This window comes from Symsagittifera roscoffensis, chromosome 7 (genome assembly GCF_963678635.1).
Source record: "Symsagittifera roscoffensis chromosome 7, txSymRosc1.1, whole genome shotgun sequence".
Classification (NCBI taxonomy): domain Eukaryota; kingdom Metazoa; phylum Xenacoelomorpha; order Acoela; family Convolutidae; genus Symsagittifera; species Symsagittifera roscoffensis.
Genome location: NC_087068.1, coordinates 12,536,646 through 12,561,998, shown reverse-complemented (window position 1 = coordinate 12,561,998; position 25,353 = coordinate 12,536,646). Strand labels below are relative to the sequence as shown.

The 25,353-nt window shown below is 39.9% G+C and overlaps 1 protein-coding gene and 2 non-coding genes across 3 annotated transcripts in view; all 3 read right to left on the bottom strand.

Moving 5' to 3' along the window:
- Window positions 1-25,353, bottom strand: part of LOC134851617 (uncharacterized) — a 168,142-nt gene that overhangs the window by 25,919 nt on the left and 116,870 nt on the right. The window lies entirely within an intron of this gene.
- Trnaa-agc (transfer RNA alanine (anticodon AGC)) lies at window positions 22,136-22,208 on the bottom strand. Its single transcript has one exon. It is a non-coding gene; the product is annotated as a tRNA-Ala (tRNA).
- Trnaa-agc (transfer RNA alanine (anticodon AGC)) lies at window positions 23,879-23,951 on the bottom strand. The gene has a single exon. It is a non-coding gene; the product is annotated as a tRNA-Ala (tRNA).

The following is a 25,353-nucleotide window of genomic DNA, read 5'->3' as shown; positions in this document are numbered from 1 at the left end:
TTACCATATGATGAGTGGCTCTAGTTTGGAGATGCCGAGCATCGATCCCCGTACCTCTCACATGCTAAGCGAGCGCTCTACCATTTGCGCTACTTCCTCACAGTTTAGAACTGTCGAGGAAGCTTTTGTTTCAGTCGGCAAACAAGAGGTTATAAATTTTCTGGGAAGGTATTTCCTGTATAAGAGTTCAATATTCAGAAGTTTTCTGAAGAAATTTAATTAAATACTCGATGTCCTTATCTTTGGAGATGCGGGTCATTGCTCCCCGTTCTTCTGGCTTGCTAAGTGGGCGATCTACCATTTGACCTTCATCCCCATTACTATCAATTCTCGCGGAATTTTTTTCCGCTTTTTCAGCAAATATGAAGTTTCTCTTATCGTTCGCAGAAAATCTACTTGTTAGGAATTTCAAAATGCAATAGATTATCTGGAGATAGTGATTACCATTTGATGAGTGACTCTAGTTTTGGAGATGCGGGGAATTGATCCACGTACCTCTCGCAAGCTAAGCGAGCGCTGTACCATTTGAGCTACATCCCCATGGTTTCAAACTGTCGAGGAAGTTTTTGTTTCAGTCGGCAAACAAGAGGTTAAAAATTTTCTTGGAAGGTATTTCTTGTATAAGACTTCAATGTTCAGTAGTTTTCTGAAGAAAGGTAATTAAATACTCGATGTCCTTATCTTTGGAGATGCGGGGTATTGCTCCCCGTTCTTCTGGCTTGCTAAGTGGGCGCTCTACCATTTGACCTTCATCCCCATTACTATTAAATCTCGCGGAATTTTTTCCCGCTTATTCAGCAAATATGAAGTTTCTCTTATCGTTCGCAGAAAATCTACTTGTTAGGAATTTCAATATGCAATAGATTATCTGGAGATAGTGATTACCATTTGATGAGTGACTCTAGTTTTGGAGATGCGGGGCATTAATCCACGTACCTCTCGCATGTTAAGCGAGCGCTGTACCATTTGAGTTACATCCCCATGCTTTCTTACTGTCGAAGAAGCTTTTGTTTCAGTCGGCAAACAAGAGGTTAAAATTTTTCTTGGAAGGTATTTCTTGTATAAGACTTCAATATTTCAGTAGTGTTCTGAGGAAAGTTAAATAACTGCTCGATGTCCTTAACTTCGGAGATGCGGGGTATTGCTCCCCGTACTTCTGGCTGGCTAAGTAGGCGCTCTACCATTTGACCTACATCCCATGTTTATCAAATGGGATGTAGGTCAAATGGAAATCTGTTCGCAGGAAATCTGCTCTTTAGGACTTTCAATATGCAATAGACTATCTGCAGTTAGTAAATACCATTTAAGGAGTTACTCTTGTATTTGTAGATGCGGGGCTTCGATCCCCGTACCACTCTACCATTTGAGCTTCATACCCATGGTTTAGCACTGTCGAGGAAGCTTTTGTTTCAGTCGGCAAACTAGAGGTTATAATTTTTCTGGGAAGGTATTTATTGTATAAGACTTCAATATTCAGTAGTTTTCTGAGGAAAGTTAAATAATTGCTCGATGTCCTTAACTTCGGAGATGCGGGGTATTGCTCCCCGTTCTTCTGGCTTGCTAAGTGGGCGCTCTACCATTTGACCTTCATCCCGATTACTATCAAATCTCGCGGAATTTTTTTCCGCTTATTCAGCAAATATGAAGTTTCTCTTATCGTTCGCAGAAAATCTACTTGTTAGGAATTTCAATATGCAATAGATTATCTGGAGATAGTGATTACCATTTGATGAGTGACTCTAGTTTTGGAGATGCGGGGCATTGATCCACGTACCTCTCGCATGCTAAGCGAGCGCTGTACCATTTGAGCTACATCCCCATGGTTTCAAACTGTCGAGGAAGCTTTTGTTTCAGTCGGCAAACAAGAGGTTAAAAATTTTCTTGGAAGGTATTTCTTGTATAAGACTTCAATTTTCAGTAGTTTTCTGAAGAAAGTTAATTAAATAATCGATGTCCTTATCTTTGGAGATGCGGGGTATTGCTCCCCGTTCTTCTGGCTTGCTAAGTGGGCGCTCTACCATTTGACCTTCATCCCCATTACTATTAAATCTCGCGGAATTTTTTTCCGCTTATTCAGCAAATATGAAGTTTCTCTTATCGTTCGCAGAAAATCTACTTGTTAGGAATTTCAATATGCAATAGATTATCTGGAGATAGTGATTACCATTTGATGAGTGACTCTAGTTTTGGAGTTGCGGGGCATTGATCCACGTACCTCTCGCATGCTAAGCGAGCGCTGTACCATTTGAGCTACATCCCCATGCTTTCTAGCGGTCGAAGAAGCTTTTGTTCCAGTCGGCAAACAAGAGGTTAAAATTTTTCTTGGAAGGTATTTCTTGTATAAGACTTCAATATTTCAGTAGTGTTCTGAGGAAAGTTAAATAACTGCTCGATGTCCTTAACTTCGGAGATGCGGGGTATTGCTCGCCGTACTTCTGGCTGGCTAAGTAGGCGCTCTACCATTTGACCTACATCCCATGTTTATCAAATGGGATGTAGGTCAAATGGAAATCTGTTCGCAGGAAATCTGCTCTTTAGGACTTTCAATATGCAATAGACTATCTGCAGTTAGTAAATACCATTTAAGGAGTTACTCTTGTATTTGTAGATGCGGGGCTTCGATCCCCGTACCACTCTACCATTTGAGCTTCATACCCATGGTTTAGCACTGTCGAGGAAGCTTTTGTTTCAGTCGGCAAACTAGAGGTTATAATTTTTCTGGGAAGGTATTTATTGTATAAGACTTCAATATTCAGTAGTTTTCTGAGGAAAGTTAAATAATTGCTCGATGTCCTTAACTTCGGAGATGCGGGGTATTGCTCCCCGTTCTTCTGGCTTGCTAAGTGGGCGCTCTACCATTTGACCTTCATCCCGATTACTATCAAATCTCGCGGAATTTTTTTCCGCTTATTCAGCAAATATGAAGTTTCTCTTATCGTTCGCAGAAAATCTACTTGTTAGGAATTTCAATATGCAATAGATTATCTGGAGATAGTGATTACCATTTGATGAGTGACTCTAGTTTTGGAGATGCGGGGCATTGATCCACGTACCTCTCGCATGCTAAGCGAGCGCTGTACCATTTGAGCTACATCCCCATGGTTTCAAACTGTCGAGGAAGCTTTTGTTTCAGTCGGCAAACAAGAGGTTAAAAATTTTCTTGGAAGGTATTTCTTGTATAAGACTTCAATATTCAGTAGTTTTCTGAAGAAAGTTAATTAAATACTCGATGTCCTTATCTTTGGAGATGCGGGGTATTGCTCCCCGTTCTTCTGGCTTGCTAAGTGGGCGCTCTACCATTTGACCTTCATCCCCATTACTATTAAATCTCGCGGAATTTTTTTCCGCTTATTCAGCAAATATGAAGTTTCTCTTATCGTTCGCAGAAAATCTACTTGTTAGGAATTTCAATATGCAATAGATTATCTGGAGATAGTGATTACCATTTGATGAGTGACTCTAGTTTTGGAGATGCGGGGCATTGATCCACGTACCTCTCGCATGCTAAGCGAGCGCTGTACCATTTGAGCTACATCCCCATGCTTTCTAACTGTCGAAGAAGCTTGTGTTTCAGTCGTCAAACAAGAGGTTAAAATTTTTCTTGGAAGGTATTTCTTGTATAAGACTTCAATATTTCAGTAGTGTTCTGAGGAAAGTTAAATAACTGCTCGATGTCCTTAACTTCGGAGATGCGGGGTATTGCTCCCCGTACTTCTGGCTGGCTAAGTAGGCGCTCTACCATTTGACCTACATCCCATGTTTATCGAATGGGATGTAGGTCAAATGGAAATCTGTTCGCAGGAAATCTGCTCTTTAGGACTTTCAATATGCAATAGACTATCTGCAGTTAGTAAATACCATTTAAGGAGTTACTCTTGTATTTGTAGATGCGGGGCTTCGATCCCCGTACCAATCTACCATTTGAGCTTCATACCCATGGTTTAGCACTGTCGAGGAAGCTTTTGTTTCAGTCGGCAAACTAGAGGTTATAATTTTTCTGGGAAGGTATTTATTGTATAAGACTTCAATATTCAGTAGTTTTCTGAGGAAAGTTAAATAATTGCTCGATGTCCTTAACTTCGGAGATGCGGGGTATTGCTCCCCGTTCTTCTGGCTTGCTAAGTGGGCGCTCTACCATTTGACCTTCATCCCGATTACTATCAAATCTCGCGGAATTTTTTTCCGCTTATTCAGCAAATATGAAGTTTCTCTTATCGTTCGCAGAAAATCTACTTGTTAGGAATTTCAATATGCAATAGATTATCTGGAGATAGTGATTACCATTTGATGAGTGACTCTAGTTTTGGAGATGCGGGGCATTCATCCACGTACCTCTCGCAATCTAAGCGAGCGCTGTACCATTTGAGCTACATCCCCATGCTTTCTAACTGTCGAGGAAGCTTTTGTTTCAGTCGGCAAACAAGAGGTTAAAATTTTTCTTGGAAGGTATTTCTTGTATAAGACTTCAATATTCAGTAGTTTTCTGAGGAAAGTAAAATAATTGCTCGATGTCCTTAACTTCGGAGATGCGGGGTATTGCTCCCCGTACTTCTGGCTGGCTAAGTAGGCGCTCTACCATTTGAGCTACATCCCCCCATGCTTTCTAACTGTCGAGGAAGCTTTTGTTTCAGTCGGCAAACAAGAGGTTAAAATTTTTCTGCGAAGGTATTTATTGTATAAGACTTCAATATTCAGTAGTTTTCTGAGGAAAGTTAAATAATTGCTCGATGTCCTTAACTTCGGAGATGCGGGGTATTGCTCCCCATACTTCTGGCTTGCTAAGTGGGCGCTCTACCATTTGACTTTCATACCTATTACCATCAAATCTCGCGGAAGTTTTTTTCGCTTAGTCAGCAACTATGAAAATTTTCTTTTCGTTCGCAGGAAATCTGCTCTTTAGGACTTTCAATATGTAATAGACTATCTGCAGTTAGTAAATACCATTTAAGGAGTTACTCTTGTATTTGTAGATGCGGGGCTTCGATCCCCGTACCACTCTACCATTTGAGCTTCATACCCATGGTTTAGCACTGTCGAGGAAGCTTTTGTTTCAGTCGGCAAACTAGAGGTTATAATTTTTCTGGGAGGGTATTTATTGTATAAGACTTCAATATTCAGTAGTTTTCTGAGGAAAGTTAAATAATTGCTCGATGTCCTTAACTTCGGAGATGCGGGGTATTGCTCCCCATACTTCTGGCTTGCTAAGTGGGCGCTCTACCATTTGACTTTCATACCTATTACCATCAAATCTCGCGGAATTTTTTTTCCGCTTATTCAGCAAATATGAAGTTTCTTTTATCGTTCGCAGAAAATCTACTTGTTAGGAATTTCAATATGCAATAGATTATCTGGAGATAGTGATTACCATTTGATGAGTGACTCTAGTTTTGGAGATGCGGGGCATTCATCCACGTACCTCTCGCAATCTAAGCGAGCGCTGTACCATTTGAGCTACATCCCCATGCTTTCTAACTGTCGAGGAAGCTTTTGTTTCAGTCGGCAAACAAGAGGTTAAAATTTTTCTTTGAAGGTATTTCTTGTATAAGACTTCAATATTCAGTAGTTTTCTGAGGAAAGTAAAATAATTGCTCGATGTCCTTAACTTCGGAGATGCGGGGTATTGCTCCCCGTACTTCTGGCTGGCTAAGTAGGCGCTCTACCATTTGACCTACATCCCATGTTTATCAAATCTCGCGGAATTCTTTTTCGCTTAGTCAGCAACTATGAAGTTTTTCTTTTCGTTCGCAGAAAATCTACTTGTTAGGAATTTCAATATGCAATAGATTATCTGGAGATAGTGATTACCATTTGATGAGTGGCTCTAGTTTTGGAGATGCGGGGCATCAATTCCCGTACCTCTCGCATGCTACCATTTGAGCTACATCCCCATGGTTTAGCACTGTTGAGGAAGCTTTTGTTTCAGTCGGCAAACTAGAGGTTATAATTTTTCTGGGAAGGTATTTATTGTATAAGACTTCAATATTCAGTAGTTTTGTGAGGAAAGTTAAATAATTGCTCGATGTCCTTAACTTCGGAGATGCGGGGTATTGCTCCCCATACTTCTGGCTTGCTAAGTGGGCGCTCCACCATTTGACCTTCATACCTATTACCATCAAATCTCGCGGAAGTTTATTTCGCTTAGTCAGCAACTATGAAAATTTTCTTTTCGTTCGCAGGAAATCTGCTATTTAGGACTTTCAATATGCAATAGACTATCTGCAGTTAGTAAATACCATTTAAGGAGTTACTCTTGTATTTGTAGATGCGGGGCTTCGATCCCCGTACCACTCTACCATTTGAGCTTCATACCCATGGTTTAGCACTGTCGAGGAAGCTTTTGTTTCAGTCGGCAAACTAGAGGTTATAATTTTTCTGGGAAGGTATTTATTGTATAAGACTTCAATAATCAGTAGTTTTCTGAGGAAAGTTAAATAATTGCTCGATGTCCTTAACTTCGGAGATGCGGGGTATTGCTCCCCGTTCTTCTGGCTTGCTAAGTGGGTGCTCTACCATTTGACCTTCATCCCCATTACTATCAAATCTCGCGGAATTTTTTTTCGCTTATTCAGCAAATATGAAGTTTCCTATCGTTCGCAGAAAATCTACTTGTTAGGAATTTCAATATGCAATACATTATCTGGAGATAGTGATTACCATTTGCTGAGTGACTCTAGTTTTGGAGATGCGGGGCATTGATCCACGTACCTCTCGCATGCTAAGCGGTCGCTGTACCATATGAGCTACATCCCCATGCTTTCTAACTGTCGAGGAAGCTTTTGTTTCAGTCGGCAAACAAGAGGTTAAAATTTTTCTTGGAAGGTATTTCTTGTATAAGACTTTAATATTCAGTAGTTTTCTGAGGAAAGTTAAATAATTGCTCGATGTCCTTAACTTCCGAGATGCGGGGTATTGCTCCCCGTACTTCTGGCTGGCTAAGTAGGCGCTCTACCATTTGACCTACATTCCATGTTTATCAAATCTCGCGGAATTTTTTTTTCGCTTGGTCAGCAACTATGAAGTTTTTCTTTTCGTTCGCAGAAAATCTACTAGTTAGGAATTTCAATCTGCAATAGATTATCTGGAGATAGTGATTACCAAATGATGACTGGCTCTAGTTTTCGAGATGCGGGGCATCGATCCCCGTACCTCTCGCATGCAAAGCGAGCGCTCTACCATTTGAGCTACATCCCCATAGTTTAAAACAGTCGAGGAATCTTTTGTTTCAGTCGGCAAACAAGAGGTTAAAATTTTTTTGGGAAGGTTTTTCTTGTATAAGACTTTAATATTCAGTAGTTTTCTGAAGAAATTTAATTAATTGCTCGATGTCCTTAACTTCGGAGATGCGGAGTATTGCTCCCCATACTTCTGGCTTGCTAAGTGGGCGCTCTACCATTTGACCTTCATACCTATTACCATCAAATCTCGCAGAAGTTTTTTTTCGCTTAGTCAGCAACTATGAAGTTTTTCTTTTCGTTCGCAGAAAATCTACTTGTTAGGAATTTCAATATGCAATAGATTATCTGGAGATAGTGATTACCATTTGATGAGTGGCTCTAGTTTTGGAGATGCGGGGCATCGATCCCCGTACCTCTCGAATGCTACCATTTGAGCTACATTCCCCATAGTTTAGAACTGTCGAGGAAGCTTTTGTTTCAGTCGGCAAACAAGAGGTTATAAATTTTCTGGGAAGTTATTTCTTGTATAAGATTTCAATATTCAGTAGTTTTCTGAAGAAATTTAATTAATTGCTCGATGTCCTTAACTTCGGAGATGCGGAGTATTGCTCCCCATACTTCTGGCTTGCTAAGTGGGCGCTCTACCATTTGACCTTCATACCTATTACCATCAAATCTCGCAGAAGTTTTTTTTCGCTTAGTCAGCAACTATGAAAATTTTCTTTTCGTTCACAGGAAATCTGCTCTTTAGGAATTTCAAAATGCAATAGACTATCTGCAGTTAGTAAATACCATTTAAGGAGTTACTCTTGTATTTGTAGATGCGGGGCTTCGATCCCCGTACCACTCTACCATTTGAGCTTCATACCCATGGTTTAGCACTGTCGAGGAAGCTTTTGTTTCAGTCGGCAAACTAGAGGTTATAATTTTTCTGGTAAGGTATTTATTGTATAAGACTTCAATATTCAGTAGTTTTCTGAAGAAAGTTAATTAATTGCTCGATGTCCTTAACTTCGGAGATGCGGGGTATTGCTCCCCATACTTCTGGCTTGCTAAGTGGGCGCTCTACCATTTGACCTTCATACCTATTACTATCAAATCTCGCGGAAGTTTTTTTCGCTTATTCAGCAACTATGAAGTTTTTCTTTTCGTTCGCAGAAAATCTACTTGTTAGGAATTTCAATATGCAATAGATCATCTGGAGATAGTGATTACCATTTGATGAGTGGCTCTAGTTTTGGAGATGCGGGGCATCGATCCCCGTACCTCTCGCACGCTACCATTTGAGCTACATCCCCATAGTTTAGAACTGTCGAAGAAGCTTTTGTTTGAGTCGGATACAAGAGGTTATAAATTTTCTGGGAAGGTATTTCTTGTATAAGATTTCAATATTCAGTAGTTTTCTGAGGAAAGTTAAATAATTGCTCGATGTCCTTAACTTCGGAGATGCGGGGTATTGCTCCCCGTTCTTCTGGCTTGCTAAGTGGGCGCTCTACCATTTGACCTTCATCCCGATTACTATCAAATCTCGCGGAATTTTTTTCCCGCTTATTCAGCAAATATGAAGTTTCTCTTATCGTTCGCAGAAAATCTACTTGTTAGGAATTTCAATATGCAATAGATCATCTGGAGATAGTGATTACCATTTGATGAGTGGCTCTAGTTTTGGAGATGCGGGGCATCGATCCCCGTACCTCTCGCACGCTACCATTTGAGCTACATCCCCATAGTTTAGAACTGTCGAAGAAGCTTTTGTTTGAGTCGGATACAAGAGGTTATAAATTTTCTGGGAAGGTATTTCTTGTATAAGATTTCAATATTCAGTAGTTTTCTGAAGAAAGTTAATTAATTGCTCGATGTCCTTAACTTCGGAGATGCGGGGTATTGCTCCCCGCACTTCTGGCTTGCTAAGTGGGCGCTCTACCATTTGACATACATCCCCATTAGTATCAAATCTCGCGGAAGTTTTTTTCGTTTAGTCAGCAACTATGAAAATTTTCTTTTCGTTCACAGGAAATCCGCTCTTTAGGAATTTCAATATGCAATAGACTATCTGCAGTTAGTAAATACCATTTAAGGAGTTACTCTTGTATTTGTAGATGCGGGGCTTCGATCCCCGTACCACTCTACCATTTGAGCTACATCCCCATAGTTTAGAACTGTCGAGGAAGCTTTTGTTTCAGTCGGCAAACAAGAGGTTATAAATTTTCTGGGAAGGTATTTCTTGTATAAGATTTCAATATTCAGTAGTTTTCTGAAGAAAGTTAAATAATTGCTCGATGTCCTTAACTTCGGAGATGCGGGGTATTGCTCCCCGCACTTCTGGCTTGCTAAGTGGGCGCTCTACCATTTGACCTTCAAACCTATTACCATCAAATCTCGCGGAAGTTTTTTTTCGCTTAGTCAGCAACTATGAAATTTTCTTTTCGTTCACAGGAAATCTGCTCTTTAGGAATTTCAATATGCACTAGACTATCTGCAGTTAGTAAATACCATTTAAGGAGTTACTCTTGTATTTGTAGATGCGGGGCTTCGATCCCCGTACCACTCTACCATTTGAGCTACATCCCCATAGTTTAGAACTGTCGAGGAAGCTTTTGTTTCAGTCGGCAAACAAGAGGTTATAAATTTTCTGGGAAGGTATTTCTTGTATAAGATTTCAATATTCAGTAGTTTTCTGAAGAAAGTTAAATAATTGCTCGATGTCCTTAACTTCGGAGATGCGGGGTATTGCTCCCCGCACTTCTGGCTTGCTAAGTGGGCGCTCTACCATTTGACCTTCATACCTATTACCATCAAATCTCGCGGAAGTTTATTTTCGCTTAGTCAGCAACTATGAAATTTTCTTTTCGTTCACAGGAAATCTGCTCTTTAGGAATTTCAATATGCACTAGACTATCTGCAGTTAGTAAATACCATTTAAGGAGTTACTCTTGTATTTGTAGATGCGGGGCTTCGATCCCCGTACCACTCTACCATTTGAGCTTCATACCCATGGTTTAGCACTGTCGAGGAAGCTTTTGTTTCAGTCGGCAAACTAGAGGTTATAATTTTTCTGGGAAGGTATTTCTTGTATAAGAATTCAATTTTCAGTAGTTTTCTGAAGAAAGTTAATTAATTGCTCGATGTCCTTAACTTCGGAGATGCGGGTTATTGATTCCCGTACTTATGGCATGCTAAATGAGCGCTCCAACATTTGACTTTCATACCTATTAATATCAAATCTCGCGGAAGTTTTTTTCGCTTAGTCAGCAACTATGAAAATTTTCTTTTCGTTCGCAGGAAATCTGCTCTTTAGGAATTTCAATATGCAATAGACTATCTGCAGTTAGTAAATACCATTTAAGGAGTTACTCTTGTATTTGTAGATGCGGGGCTTCGATCCCCGTACCTTTCTACCATTTGAGCTTCATACCCATGGTTTAGCACTGTCGAGGAAGCTTTTGTTTGAGTCGGATACAAGAGGTTATAAATTTTCTGGGAAGGTATTTCTTGTATAAGATTTCAATATTCAGTAGTTTTCTGAAGAAAGTTAATTAATTGCTCGATGTCCTTAACTTCGGAGATGCGGGGTATTGCTGCCCGCACTTCTGGCTTGCTAAGTGGGCGCTCTGCCATTTGACATACATCCCCATTAGTATCAAATCTCGCGGAAGTTTTTTTCGCTTAGTCAGCAACTATGAAAATTTTCTTTTCGTTCACAGGAAATCTGCTCTTTAGGAATTTCAATTTGCAATAGACTATCTGCAGTTAGTAAATACCATTTAAGGAGTTACTCATGTATTTGTAGATGCGGGGCTTCGATCCCCGTACCACTCTACCATTTGAGCTTCATACCCATGGTTTAGCACTGTCGAGGAAGCTTTTGTTTCAGTCGGCAAACTAGAGGTTATAATTTTTCTGGGAAGGTATTTCTTGTATAAGACTTCAATTTTCAGTAGTTTTCTGAAGAAAGTTAATTAATTGCTCGATGTCCTTAACTTCGGAGATGCGGGTTATTGATTCCCGTACTTATGGCATGCTAAATGAGCGCTCCAACATTTGACTTTCATACCTATTAATATCAAATCTCGCGGAAGTTTTTTTCGCTTAGTCAGCAACTATGAAAATTTTCTTTTCGTTCGCAGGAAATCTGCTTTTTAGGAATTTCAATATGCAATAGACTATCTGCAGTTAGTAAATACCATTTAAGGAGTTACTCTTGTATTTGTAGATGCGGGGCTTCGATCCCCGTACCTTTCTACCATTTGAGCTTCATACCCATGGTTTAGCACTGTCGAGGAAGCTTTTGTTTCAGTCGGCAAACTAAAGGTTATATTTTTTCTGGGAAGGTATTTATTGTATAAGACTTCAATATTCAGTAGTTTTCTGAAGAAAGTTAGTTAATGGCTCGATGTCCTTAACTTCGGAGATGCGGGGTATTGCTCCCCATACTTCTGGCTTGCTGAGTGGGCGCTCTACCATTTGACCTTCATACCTATTACTATCAAATCTCGCGGAAGTTTTTTTTCGCTTAGTCAGCAACTATGAAGTTTTTCTTTTCGTTCGCAGAAAATCTACTTGTTGGGAATTTCAATATGCAATAGATTATCTGGAGCTAGTGATTACCATTTGATGAGTGTCTCTAGTTTTGGAGATGCGGGGAATCGATCCCCGTATCTCTCGCATGCTACCATTTGAGCTACATCCCCATAGTTTAAAACTGTCGAGGAAGCTTTTTTTTCAGTCGGCAAACAAGAGGTTATAAATGTCCTGGGAAGGTATTTCTTGTATAAGATTTCAATATTCAGTAACTTTCTGAAGCAAGTTAATTAATTGCTCGATGTCCTTAACTTCGGAGATGCGGAGTATTGCTCCCCATACTTCTGGCTTGCTAAGTGGGCGCTCTACCATTTGACCTTCATACCTATTACCATCAAATCTCGCGGAAGTTTTTTTCGCTTAGTCAGCAATATGAAGTTTTTCTTTTCAATCGCAGAAAATCTACTTGTTAGGAATTTCAATATGCAATAGATTATCTGGAGATAGTGATTACCATTTGATGAGTGGCTCTAGTTTTGGAGATGCGGGGCATCGATCCCTGTACCTCTCGCATGCTACCATTTGAGCTACATCCCCATAGTTTAGAACTGTCGAGGAAGCTTTTGTTTCAGTCGGCAAACAAGAGGTTATAAATGTACTGGGAAGGTATTTCTTGTATAAGATTTCAATATTCAGTAGCTTTCTGAAGGAAGTTAATTAATTGCTCGATGTCCTTAACTTCGGAGATGCGGAGTATTCCTCCCCATACTTCTGGCTTGCTAAGTGGGCGCTCTACCATTTGACCTTCATACCTATTACCATCAAATCTCGCGGAAGTTTTTTTCGCTTAGTCAGCAACTATGAAAATTTTCTTTTCGTTCGCAGGAAATTTGCTCTTTAGGAATTTCAATATGCAATAGACTATCTGCAGTTAGTAAATACCATTTAAGGAGTTACTCTTGTATTTAAGAGTAGATGCGGGGCTTCGATCCCCGTACCACTCTACCATTTGAGCTTCATACCCATGGTTTAGCACTGTCGAGGAAGCTTTTGTTTCAGTCGGCAAACTAGAGGTTATAATTTTTCTGGGAAGGTATTTATTGTATAAGATTTCAATATTCAGTAGTTTTCTGAAGAAAGTGAATTAAATGCTCGATGCCCTTATCTTTGGAGATGCGGCGGGGTATTGCTCCCCGTACTTCTGGCTTGCTATTTGTGCGCTCTACCATTTGACCTTCATACCTATTACTATCAAATCTCGCGGAAGTTTTTTCCGCTTAGTCAGCAACTATGAAATTTTTCTTTTCGTTCGCAGAAAATCTACTTGTTGAGAATTTCAATATGCAATAGATTATCAGGAGATAGTGATTACCATTTGATGAGTGGCTCTAGTTTTGGAAATGCGGGGCATCGATCCCCGTACCTCTCGCATGCTACCATTTGAGCTACATCCCCATAGTTTAGAACTGTCGAGGAAGCTTTTGTTTCAGTCGGCAAACAAGATGTTTTAAATGTTCTGGGAAGGTTTTTCTTGTATAAGATTTCAATATTCAGTAGCTTTCTGAAGGAAGTTAATTAATTGCTCGATGTCCTTAACTTCGGAGATGCGGAGTATTGCTCCCCATACTTCTGGCTTGCTAAGAAGGCGCTCTACCATTTGACCTTCATACCTATTACCATCAAATCTCGCGGAAGTTTTTTTCGCTTAGTCAGCAACTATGAAAAATTTCTTTTCGTTCGCAGGAAATCTGCTCTTTAGGAATTTCAATATGCAATAGACTATCTGCAGTTAGTAAATACCATTTAAGGAGTTACTCTTGTATTTGTAGATGAGGGGCTTCGATCCCCGTACCACTCTACCATTTGAGTTTCATACCCATGGTTTAGCACTGTCGAGGAAGCTTTTGTTTCAGTCGGCAAACTAGAGGTGATAATTTTTCTGGGAAGATATTTATTGTATAACACTTCAATATTCAGTAGTTTTCTGAAGAAAGTTAGTTAATTGCTCGATGTCCTTAACTTCGGAGATGCGGGGTATTGCTCCCCATACTTCTGGCTTGCTAAGTGGTCGCTCTACCATTTGACCTTCATACCCATTATTATCAAATCTCGCGGAAGTTTTTTTTCGCTTAGTCAGCAACTATCAAGTTTTTCTTTTTGTTCGCAGAAAATCTACTTGTTGGGAATTTCAATATGCAATAGATTATCTGGAGATAGTGATTACCATTTGATGCGTGGCTTTAGTTTTGGAGATGCGGGGCACCGTTCCCCGTACCTCTCGCATGCTACCATTTGAGCTACATCCCCATAGTTTAGAACTGTCGAGGAAGCTTTTGTTTCAGTCGGCAAACAAGAGGTTATAAATGTTCTGGGAAGGTATTTCTTGTATAAGATTTCAATATTCAGTAGCTTTCTGAAGGAAGTTATTTAATTGCTCGATGTCCTTAACTTCGGAGATGCGGAGTATTGCTCCCCATACTTCTGGCTTGCTAAGTGGCCGCTCTACCATTTGACCTTCATACCTATTACCATCAAATCTCGCGGAAGTTTTTTTCGCTTAGTCAGCAACTATGAAAATTTTCTTTTCGTTCGCAGGAAATCTGCTCTTTAGGAATTTCAAAATGCAATAGACTATCTGCAGTTAGTAAATGCCATTTAAGGAGTTACTCTTGTATTTAAGAGTAGATGCGGGGCTTCGATCCCCGTACCACTCTACCATTTGAGCTTCATACACATGGTTTAGCATTGTCGAGGAAGCTTTTGTTTCAGTCGGCAAACTAGAGGTTATAATTTTTCTGGGAAGGTATTTATTGTATAAGACTTCAAAATTCAGTAGTTTTCTGAAGAAAGTTATTTAATTGCTCGATGTCCTTAACTTCGGAGATGCGGGGTATTGCTCCCTATACTTCTGGCTTGCTAAGTGGGCGCTCTACCATTTGACCTTCATACCTATTACTATCAAATATCGCGGAAGTTTTTTTCGCTTAGTCAGCAACTGTGAAGTTTTTCTTTTCGTTCGCAGAAAATCTACTTGTTAGGAATTTCAATATGCAATAGATTATCTGGAGATAGTGATTACCATTTGATGAGTGGCTCTAGTTTTGGAGATGCGGGGCATCGATCCCCGTACCTCTCGCATGCTACCATTTGAGCTACATCCCCATAGTTTAGAACTGTCGAGGAAGCTTTTGTTTCAGTCGGCAAACAAGAGGTTATAAATGTTCTGGGAAGGTATTTCTTGTCTAAGATTTCAATATTCAGTAGCTTTCTGTAGGAAGTTAATTAATTGCTCGATGTCCTTAACTTCGGAGATGCGGAGTATTGCTCCCCATACTTCTGGCTTGCTAAGTGGGCGCTCTACCATTTGACCTTCATACCCATTATTATCAAATCTCGCGGAAGTTTTTTTTCGCTTAGTCAGCAACTATGAAGTTTTTCTTTTCGTTCGCAGAAAATCTACTTGTTGGGAATTTCAATATGCAATAGATTATCTGGAGATAGTGATTACCATTTGATGCGTGGCTCTGGTTTTGGAGATGCGGGGCACCGATCCCCGTACCTCTCGCATGCTACCATTTGAGCTACATCCCCATAGTTTAGAACTGTCGAGGAAGCTTTTGTTTCAGTCGGCAAACAAGAGGTTATAAATGTTCTGGGAAGGTATTTCTTGTATAAGATTTCAATATTCAGTAGCTTTCTGAAGGAAGTTATTCAATTGCTCGATGTCCTTAACTTCGGACATGCGGAGTATTGCTCCCCATACTTCTGGCTTGCTAAGTGGGCGCTCTACCATTTGACCTTCATACCTATTACCATCAAATCTCGCGGAAGTTTTTTTCGCTTAGTCAGCAACTATGAAAATTTTCTTTTCGTTCGCAGGAAATCTGCTCTTTAGGAATTTCAAAATGCAATAGACTATCTGCAGTTAGTAAATGCCATTTAAGGAGTTACTCTTGTATTTAAGAGTAGATGCGGGGCTTCGATCCCCGTACCACTCTACCATTTGAGCTTCATACACATGGTTTAGCACTGTCGAGGAAGCTTTTGTTTCAGTCGGCAAACTAGAGGTTATAATTTTTCTGGGAAGGTATTTATTGTATAAGACTTCAAAATTCAGTAGTTTTCTGAAGAAAGTTATTTAATTGCTCGATGTCCTTAACTTCGGAGATGCGGGGTATTGCTCCCTATACTTCTGGCTTGCTAAGTGGGCGCTCTACCATTTGACCTTCATACCTATTACTATCAAATATCGCGGAAGTTTTTTTCGCTTAGTCAGCAACTGTGAAGTTTTTCTTTTCGTTCGCAGAAAATCTACTTGTTAGGAATTTCAATATGCAATAGATTATCTGGAGATAGTGATTACCATTTGATGAGTGGCTCTAGTTTTGGAGATGCGGGGCATCGATCCCCGTACCTCTCGCATGCTACCATTTGAGCTACATCCCCATAGTTTAGAACTGTCGAGGAAGCTTTTGTTTCAGTCGGCAAACAAGAGGTTATAAATGTTCTGGGAAGGTATTTCTTGTCTAAGATTTCAATATTCAGTAGCTTTCTGTAGGAAGTTAATTAATTGCTCGATGTCCTTAACTTCGGAGATGCGGAGTATTGCTCCCCATACTTCTGGCTTGCTAAGTGGGCGCTCTACCATTTGACCTTCATACCCATTATTATCAAATATCGCGGAAGTTTTTTTCGCTTAGTCAGCAACTGTGAAGTTTTTCTTTTCGTTCGCAGAAAATCTACTTGTTAGGAATTTCAATATGCAATAGATTATCTGGAGATAGTGATTACCATTTGATGAGTGGCTCTGGTTTTGGAGATGCGGGGCACCGATCCCCGTACCTCTCGCATGCTACCATTTGAGCTACATCCCCATAGTTTAGAACTGTCGAGGAAGCTTTTGTTTCAGTCGGCAAACAAGAGGTTATAAATGTTCTGGGAAGGTATTTCTTGTATAAGATTTCAATATTCAGTAGCTTTCTGAAGGAAGTTATTCAATTGCTCGATGTCCTTAACTTCGGACATGCGGAGTATTGCTCCCCATACTTCTGGCTTGCTAAGTGGGCGCTCTACCATTTGACCTTTATATCTATTACCATCAAATCTCGCGGAAGCTTTTTCGCTTAGTCAGCAACTATGAAAACTTTCTTTTCGTTCGCAGGAAATCTGCTCTTTAGGAATTTCAAAATGCAATAGACTATCTGCAGTTAGTAAATGCCATTTAAGGAGTTACTCTTGTATTTAAGAGTAGATGCGGGGCTTCGATCCCCGTACCACTCTACCATCTGAGCTTCATACACATGGTTTAGCACTGTCGAGGAAGCTTTTGTTTCAGTCGGCAAACTAGAGGTTATAATTTTTCTGGGAAGGTATTTATTGTATAAGACTTCAAAATTCAGTAGTTTTCTGAAGAAAGTTATTTAATTGCTCGATGTCCTTAACTTCGGAGATGCGGGGTATTGCTCCCTATACTTCTGGCTTGCTAAGTGGGCGCTCTACCATTTGACCTTCATACCTATTACTATCAAATCTCGCGGAAGTTTTTTTCGCTTAGTCAGCAACTGTGAAGTTTTTCTTTTCGTTCGCAGAAAATCTACTTGTTAGGAATTTCAATATGCAATAGATTATCTGGAGATAGTGATTACCATTTGATGAGTGGCTCTAGTTTTGGAGATGCGGGGCATCGATCCCCGTACCTCTCGCATGCTACCATTTGAGCTACATCCCCATAGTTTAGAACTGTCGAGGAAGCTTTTGTTTCAGTCGGCAAACAAGAGGTTATAAATGTTCTGGGAAGGTATTTCTTGTCTAAGATTTCAATATTCAGTAGCTTTCTGTAGGAAGTTAATTAATTGCTCGATGTCCTTAACTTCGGAGATGCGGAGTATTGCTCCCCATACTTCTGGCTTGCTAAGTGGGCGCTCTACCATTTGACCTTCATACCCATTATTATCAAATCTCGCGGAAGTTTTTTTTCGCTTAGTCAGCAACTATGAAGTTTTTCTTTTCGTTCGCAGAAAATCTACTTGTTGGGAATTTCAATATGCAATAGATTATCTGGAGATAGTGATTACCATTTGATGCGTGGCTCTGGTTTTGGAGATGCGGGGCACCGATCCCCGTACCTCTCGCATGCTACCATTTGAGCTACATCCCCATAGTTTAGAACTGTCGAGGAAGCTTTTGTTTCAGTCGGCAAACAAGAGGTTATAAATGTTCTGGGAAGGTATTTCTTGTATAAGATTTCAATATTCAGTAGCTTTCTGAAGGAAGTTATTCAATTGCTCGATGTCCTTAACTTCGGACATGCGGAGTATTGCTCCCCATACTTCTGGCTTGCTAAGTGGGCGCTCTACCATTTGACCTTTATATCTATTACCATCAAATCTCGCGGAAGCTTTTTCGCTTAGTCAGCAACTATGAAAACTTTCTTTTCGTTCGCAGGAAATCTGCTCTTTAGGAATTTCAATATGCAATAGACTATCTGCAGTTAGTAAATGCCATTTAAGGAGTTACTCTTGTATTTAAGAGTAGATGCGGGGCTTCGATCCCCGTACCACTCTACCATTTGAGCTTCATACACATGGTTTAGCACTGTCGAGTAAGCTTTTGTTTCAGTCGGCAAACTAGAGGTTATAATTTTTCTGGGAAGGTATTTATTGTATAAGACTTCAAAATTCAGTAGTTTTCTGAAGAAAGTTATTTAATTGCTCGATGTCCTTAACTTCGGAGATGCGGGGTATTGCTCCCTATACTTCTGGCTTGCTAAGTGGGCGCTCTACCATTTGACCTTCATACCTATTACTATCAAATCTCGCGGAAGTTTTTTTCGCTTAGTCAGCAACTATGAAGTTTTTCTTTTCGTTCGCAGAAAATCTACTTGTTAGGAATTTCAATATGCAATAGATTATCTGGAGATAGTGATTACCCTTTGATGAGTGGCTCTAGTTTTGGAGATGCGGGGCATCGATCCCCGTACCTCTCGCATGCAAAGCGAGCGGTCTACCATTTGAGCTACATCCCCATAGTTTAGAACTGTCGAGGAAGCTTTTGTTTCAGTCGGCAAACAAGAGGTTATAAATTTTCTGGGTAGGTATTTCTGATATAAGATTTCAATATTCAGTAGTTTTCTGAAGAAAATTAATTAAAAACTCGATGTCCTTAATTTTAGAGATGCGGGGTATTGCTACCCGTACTTCTGGCTTGATAAGTGGGCGCTCTACCATTTGACCTACATCCCATGTTTATCATATCTCGCGGAATTTTTTTTCGCTTAGTCAGCAACTATGAAGTTTTTCTTTTCGTTCGCAGAAAATCTACTTGTTAGCAATTTCAATAAGCAATAGATTATCTGGAGATAATGATTACCATTTGATGAGTGACTCTAGATTTGAAGATGCGGGCATTGATCCACGTACCTCTCGCATTCTAAGCGAGCGCTCTACCATTTGAGCTACATCCCCATGATTTATAACTATCGAGGAAGCTTTTGTTTCAGTCGGCAAACAAGAGGTTAAAATTTTTCTTGGAAGGTATTTCTTGTAAAAGACTTCAATATTCAGTAGTTTTCTGAAGAAAGTTAATTAATTGCGCGATGTCCTTAACTTCGGAGATGCGGGGTATTGCTCCCCGTACTTCTGGCTTGCTAAGTAGGCGCTCTAACATTTGACCTACATCCCATGTTTCTCAAATCTCGCGGAATTTTCTTTCGCTTAGTCAGCAACTATGAAGTTTTTTTTTCGTTCGCAGAAAATTGGGATTATCTGCAGATAGTGATTACCATTTGATGAGTGGCTCCAGTTTTGGAGATGCCGGACATCGATCCCCGTACCTCTCGAATGCAAAGAGAACGCTCTACCATTTGAGCTACATCCCCATAATTTAGAACTGTCGAGGAAGCTTTTGTTTCAGTTGCCAAACAAGAGGTTAAAAATTTTCTGGGAAGGTATTTCTTGTATAAGATTTCAATATTCAGTAGTTTTCTGAAGAAAATTAATTAAAAACTCGATGTCCTTAACTTTGGAGATGCGGGGTATTGCTCCCCGTACTTCTGGCTTGATAAGTGGGCGCTCTACCATTTGACCTACATCCCATGTTTATCAAATCTCGCGGAACTTTTTTTCGCTTAGTCAGCAACTATGTAGCTTTTCTTTTCGTTCGCAGAAAATCTACTTGTTAGGAATTTCAAAATGCAATAGATTATCTGGAGATAGTGATTACCATTTAATGAGTGACTCTAGATTTGGAGATGCGGGGCAATGATCCCCGTACCTCTCGCATGCTAAGAGAGCGCTCTACCATTTGAGCTACATCCCCATGATTTATAACTGTCGAGGAAGCTTTTGTTTCAGTCGGCAAACAAGAGGTTAAAATTTTTCTTGGAAGGTATTTTTTGTATAAGACTTCAATATTCATTAGTTTTCTGAACACAGTTAATTAAAAACTCGATGTTTTTAACTTTGGAGATGCGGGGTATTGCTCCCCGTACTTCTGGCTTGATAAGTGGGCGCTCTACCATTTGACCTACATCCCATGTTTATCAAATCTCGCGGAATTTTTTTCGCTTAGTCAGCAACTATGACGTTTTTTTTTCGTTCGCAGAAAATCTATTTGTTAGGAATTTCAATATGCAATAGATTATCTGCAGATAGTGATTACCATTTGATGAGTGGCTCTAGTTTTGGAGATTCGGGGCATCGATCCCCGTACCTCTCGCATGCAAAGCGAGCGCTCTACCATTTGAGCTACATCCCCATAGTTTAGAACTGTCGAGGAAGCTTTTATTTCAGTCGGCAAACAAGAGGTTATAAATTTTCTGGGAAGGTATTTCTTGTATAAGATTTCAATATTCAGTAGTTTTCTGAAGAAAATTAGTTAAAAACTCGATGTCCTTAACTTTGGAGATGCGGGGTATTGCTCCCCGTACTTCTGGCTTGATAAGTGGGCGCTCTACCATTTGACCTACATCCCATGTTTTTCAAATCTCGCGGAATTTTTTTTCGCTTAGTCAGCAACTATGAAGTTTTTCTTTTCGTTCTCAGAAAATCTACTTGTTAGGAATTTCAATATGCAATAGATTATCTGGAGATAGCGATTACCATTTGATGAGTGACTCTAGATTTGGAGATGCGGGTCATTGATCCCCGTACCTCTCGCATGCTAAGCGAGCGCTCTACCATTTGAGCTACATCCCCATGATTTTCAACTGTCGAGGAAGCTTTTGTTTCAGTCGGCAAACAAGAGGTTAAAATTTTTCTTGGAAGGTATTTCTTGTATAAGACTTCAATATTCAGTAGTTTTCTGAAGAAGGTTAATTAATTGCTCGATGTCCTTAACTTCGGAGATGCGGGGTATTGCTCCCGTACTTCTGGCTTGCTAAGTAGACGCTCTACCATTTGACCTACATCCCATGTTTATCAATTCTCGCGAATTTTTTTTCGCTTAGTCAGCAACTTTGAAGTTTTTCTTTTCGTTCGCAGAAAATCTACTTGTTACGAATTTCAAAATGCAAAAGATTATCTGGAGATAGTGATTACCATTTGATGAGTGGCTCTAGCTTTGGAGATGCGGGGCATCGATCACCGTACCTCTCGCATGCAAAGCGAGATCTCTACTATTTGCGCTACATCCCCATAATTTAGAAATATCGAGGAAGCTTTTGTTTCAGTCGGCAAACAAGAGGTTATAAATTTTCTGGGAAGGTATTTCTTGTATAAGATTTCAATATTCAGTAGTTTTCTGAAGAAAGTTAATTAAAAACTCGATGTCCTTAACTTTGGAGATGCGGAGTATTGCTCCCCGTACTTCTGGCTTGATAAGTGGGCGCTCTTCCATTTGACCTACATCCCATGTTTATCAAATCTCGCGGAATTTTTTTTCGCTTAGTCAGCAACTATGAAGTTTTTCTTTTCGTTCGCAGAAAATCTACTTGTTAGGAAATTCAATATGCAATAGATTATCTGGAGATAGTGATTTCCATTTGATGCGTGACTCAAGTTTTGGAGATGCGGGGCATTGATCCCCGTACCTCTCGCATGCTAAGCAAGCGCTCTACCATTTGAGCTACATCCCCATGATTTATAACTGTCGAGGAAGCTTTTGTTTCAGTCGGCAAACAAGAAGTTAAAATTTTTCTTGGAAGGTATTTCTTGTATAAGACTTCAATATTCAGTAGTTTTCTGAAGAAAGTTAATTAATTGTTCGATGTCCTTAACTTCGGAGAAGCGGGGTATTGCTCCCCGTACTTCTGGCTTGATAAGTGGGCGCTCTTCCATTGGACCTACATCCCATGTTTATCAAATCTCGCGGAATTTTTTTTCGCTTAGTCAGCAACTATGAAGTTTTTCTTTTCGTTCGCAGAAAATCTACTTGTCAGGAATTTCAATATGCAATAGATTATCTGGAGATAGTGATTACCATTTGATGAGTGACTCAAGTTTTGGAGATGCGGGGCATTGATCCCCGTACCTCTCGCATGCTAAGCGAGCGCTCTACCATTTGAGCTACATCCCCATGATTTATAACTGTCGAGGAAGCTTTTGTTTCAGTCGGCAAACAAGAGGTTATAAATTTTCTGGGAAGGTATTTCTTGTATAAGATTTCAATATTCAGTAGTTTTCTGAAGAAAGTTAATTAAAAACTCGATGTCCTTAACTTTGGAGATGCGGAGTATTGCTCCCCGTACTTCTGGCTTGATAAGTGGGCGCTCTTCCATTTGACCTACATCCCATGTTTATCAAATCTCGCGGAATTTTTTTTCGCTTAGTCAGCAACTATGAAGTTTTTCTTTTTGTTCGCAGAATTTCAATATGCAATAGATTATCTGGAGATAGTGATTACCATTTGATGAGTGACTCAAGTTTTGGAGATGCGGGGCATTGATCCCCGTACCTCTCGCATGCTAAGCAAGCGCTCTACCATTTGAGCTACATCCCCATGATTTATAACTGTCGAGGAAGCTTTTGTTTCAGTCGGCAAACAAGAAGTTAAAATTTTTCTTGGAAGGTATTTCTTGTATAAGACTTCAATATTCAGTAGTTTTCTGAAGAAAGTTAATTAATTGTTCGATGTCCTTAACTTCGGAGAAGCGGGGTATTGCTCCCCGTACTTCTGGCTTGATAAGTGGGCGCTCTTCCATTGGACCTACATCCCATGTTTATCAAATCTCGCGGAATTTTTTTTCGCTTAGTCAGCAACTATGAAGTTTTTCTTTTCGTTCGCAGAAAATCTACTTGTCAGGAATTTCAATATGCAATAGATTATCTGGAGATAGTGATTACCATTTGATGAGTGACTCAAGTTTTGGAGATGCGGGGCATTGATCCCCATACCTCTCGCATGCTAAGCAAGCGCTCTACCATTTGAGCTACATCCCCATGATTTATAACTGTCGAGGAAGCTTTTGTTTCAGTCGGCAAACAAGAAGTTAAAATTTTTCTTGGAAGGTATTTCTTGTATAAGACTTCAATATTCAGTAGTTTTCTGAAGAAAGTTAATTAAAAACTCGATGTCCGTAACTTTGGAGATGCGGAGTATTGCTCCCCGTACTTCTGGCTTGATAAGTGGGCGCTCTTCCATTTGACCTACATCCCATGTTTATCAAATCTCGCGGAATTTTTTTTCGCTTAGTCAGCAACTATGAAGTTTTTCTTTTCGTTCGCAGAAAATCTACTTGTTAGGAAATTCAATATGCAATAGATTATCTGGAGATAGTGATTACCATTTGATGCGTGACTCAAGTTTTGGAGATGCGGGGCATTGATCCCCGTACCTCTCGCATGCTAAGCAAGCGCTCTACCATTTGAGCTACATCCCCATGATTTATAACTGTCGAGGAAGCTTTTGTTTCAGTCGGCAAACAAGAAGTTAAAATTTTTCTTGGAAGGTATTTCTTGTATAAGACTTCAATATTCAGTAGTTTTCTGAAGAAAGTTAATTAATTGTTCGATGTCCTTAACTTCGGAGAAGCGGGGTATTGCTCCCCGTACTTCTGGCTTGATAAGTGGGCGCTCTTCCATTGGACCTACATCCCATGTTTATCAAATCTCGCGGAATTTTTTTTCGCTTAGTCAGCAACTATGAAGTTTTTCTTTTCGTTCGCAGAAAATCTACTTGTCAGGAATTTCAATATGCAATAGATTATCTGGAGATAGTGATTACCATTTGATGAGTGACTCAAGTTTTGGAGATGCGGGGCATTGATCCCCGTACCTCTCGCATGCTAAGCGAGCGCTCTACCATTTGAGCTACATCCCCATGATTTATAACTGTCGAGGAAGCTTTTGTTTCAGTCGGCAAACAAGAGGTTATAAATTTTCTGGGAAGGTATTTCTTGTTTAAGATTTCAATATTCAGTAGTTTTCTGAAGAAAGTTAATTAAAAACTCGATGTCCTTAACTTTGGAGATGCGGAGTATTGCTCCCCGTACTTCTGGCTTGATAAGTGGGCGCTCTTCCATTTGACCTACATCCCATGTTTATCAAATCTCGCGGAATTTTTTTTCGCTTAGTCAGCAACTATGAAGTTTTTCTTTTTGTTCGCAGAATTTCAATATGCAATAGATTATCTGGAGATAGTGATTACCATTTGATGAGTGACTCAAGTTTTGGAGATGCGGGGCATTGATCCCCGTACCTCTCGCATGCTAAGCAAGCGCTCTACCATTTGAGCTACATCCCCATGATTTATAACTGTCGAGGAAGCTTTTGTTTCAGTCGGCAAACAAGAAGTTAAAATTTTTCTTGGAAGGTATTTCTTGTATAAGACTTCAATATTCAGTAGTTTTCTGAAGAAAGTTAATTAATTGTTCGATGTCCTTAACTTCGGAGAAGCGGGGTATTGCTCCCCGTACTTCTGGCTTGATAAGTGGGCGCTCTTCCATTGGACCTACATCCCATGTTTATCAAATCTCGCGGAATTTTTTTTCGCTTAGTCAGCAACTATGAAGTTTTTCTTTTCGTTCGCAGAAAATCTACTTGTCAGGAATTTCAATATGCAATAGATTATCTGGAGATAGTGATTACCATTTGATGAGTGACTCAAGTTTTGGAGATGCGGGGCATTGATCCCCGTACCTCTCGCATGCTAAGCGAGCGCTCTACCATTTGCGCTACATCCCCATGATTTATAACTGTCGAGGAAGCTTTTGTTTCAGTCGGCAAACAAGAGGTTATAAATTTTCTGGGAAGGTATTTCTTGTATAAGATTTCAATATTCAGTAGTTTTCTGAAGAAAGTTAATTAAAAACTCGATGTCCTTAACTTTGGAGATGCGGAGTATTGCTCCCCGTACTTCTGGCTTGATAAGTGGGCGCTCTTCCATTTGACCTACATCCCATGTTTATCAAATCTCGCGGAATTTTTTTTCGCTTAGTCAGCAACTATGAAGTTTTTCTTTTCGTTCGCAGAAAATCTACTTGTTAGGAAATTCAATATGCAATAGATTATCTGGAGATAGTGATTACCATTTGATGCGTGACTCAAGTTTTGGAGATGCGGGTCATTGATCCCCGTACCTCTCGCATGCTAAGCAAGCGCTCTACCATTTGAGCTACATCCCCATGATTTATAACTGTCGAGGAAGCTTTTGTTTCAGTCGGCAAACAAGAAGTTAAAATTTTTCTTGGAAGGTATTTCTTGTATAAGACTTCAATATTCAG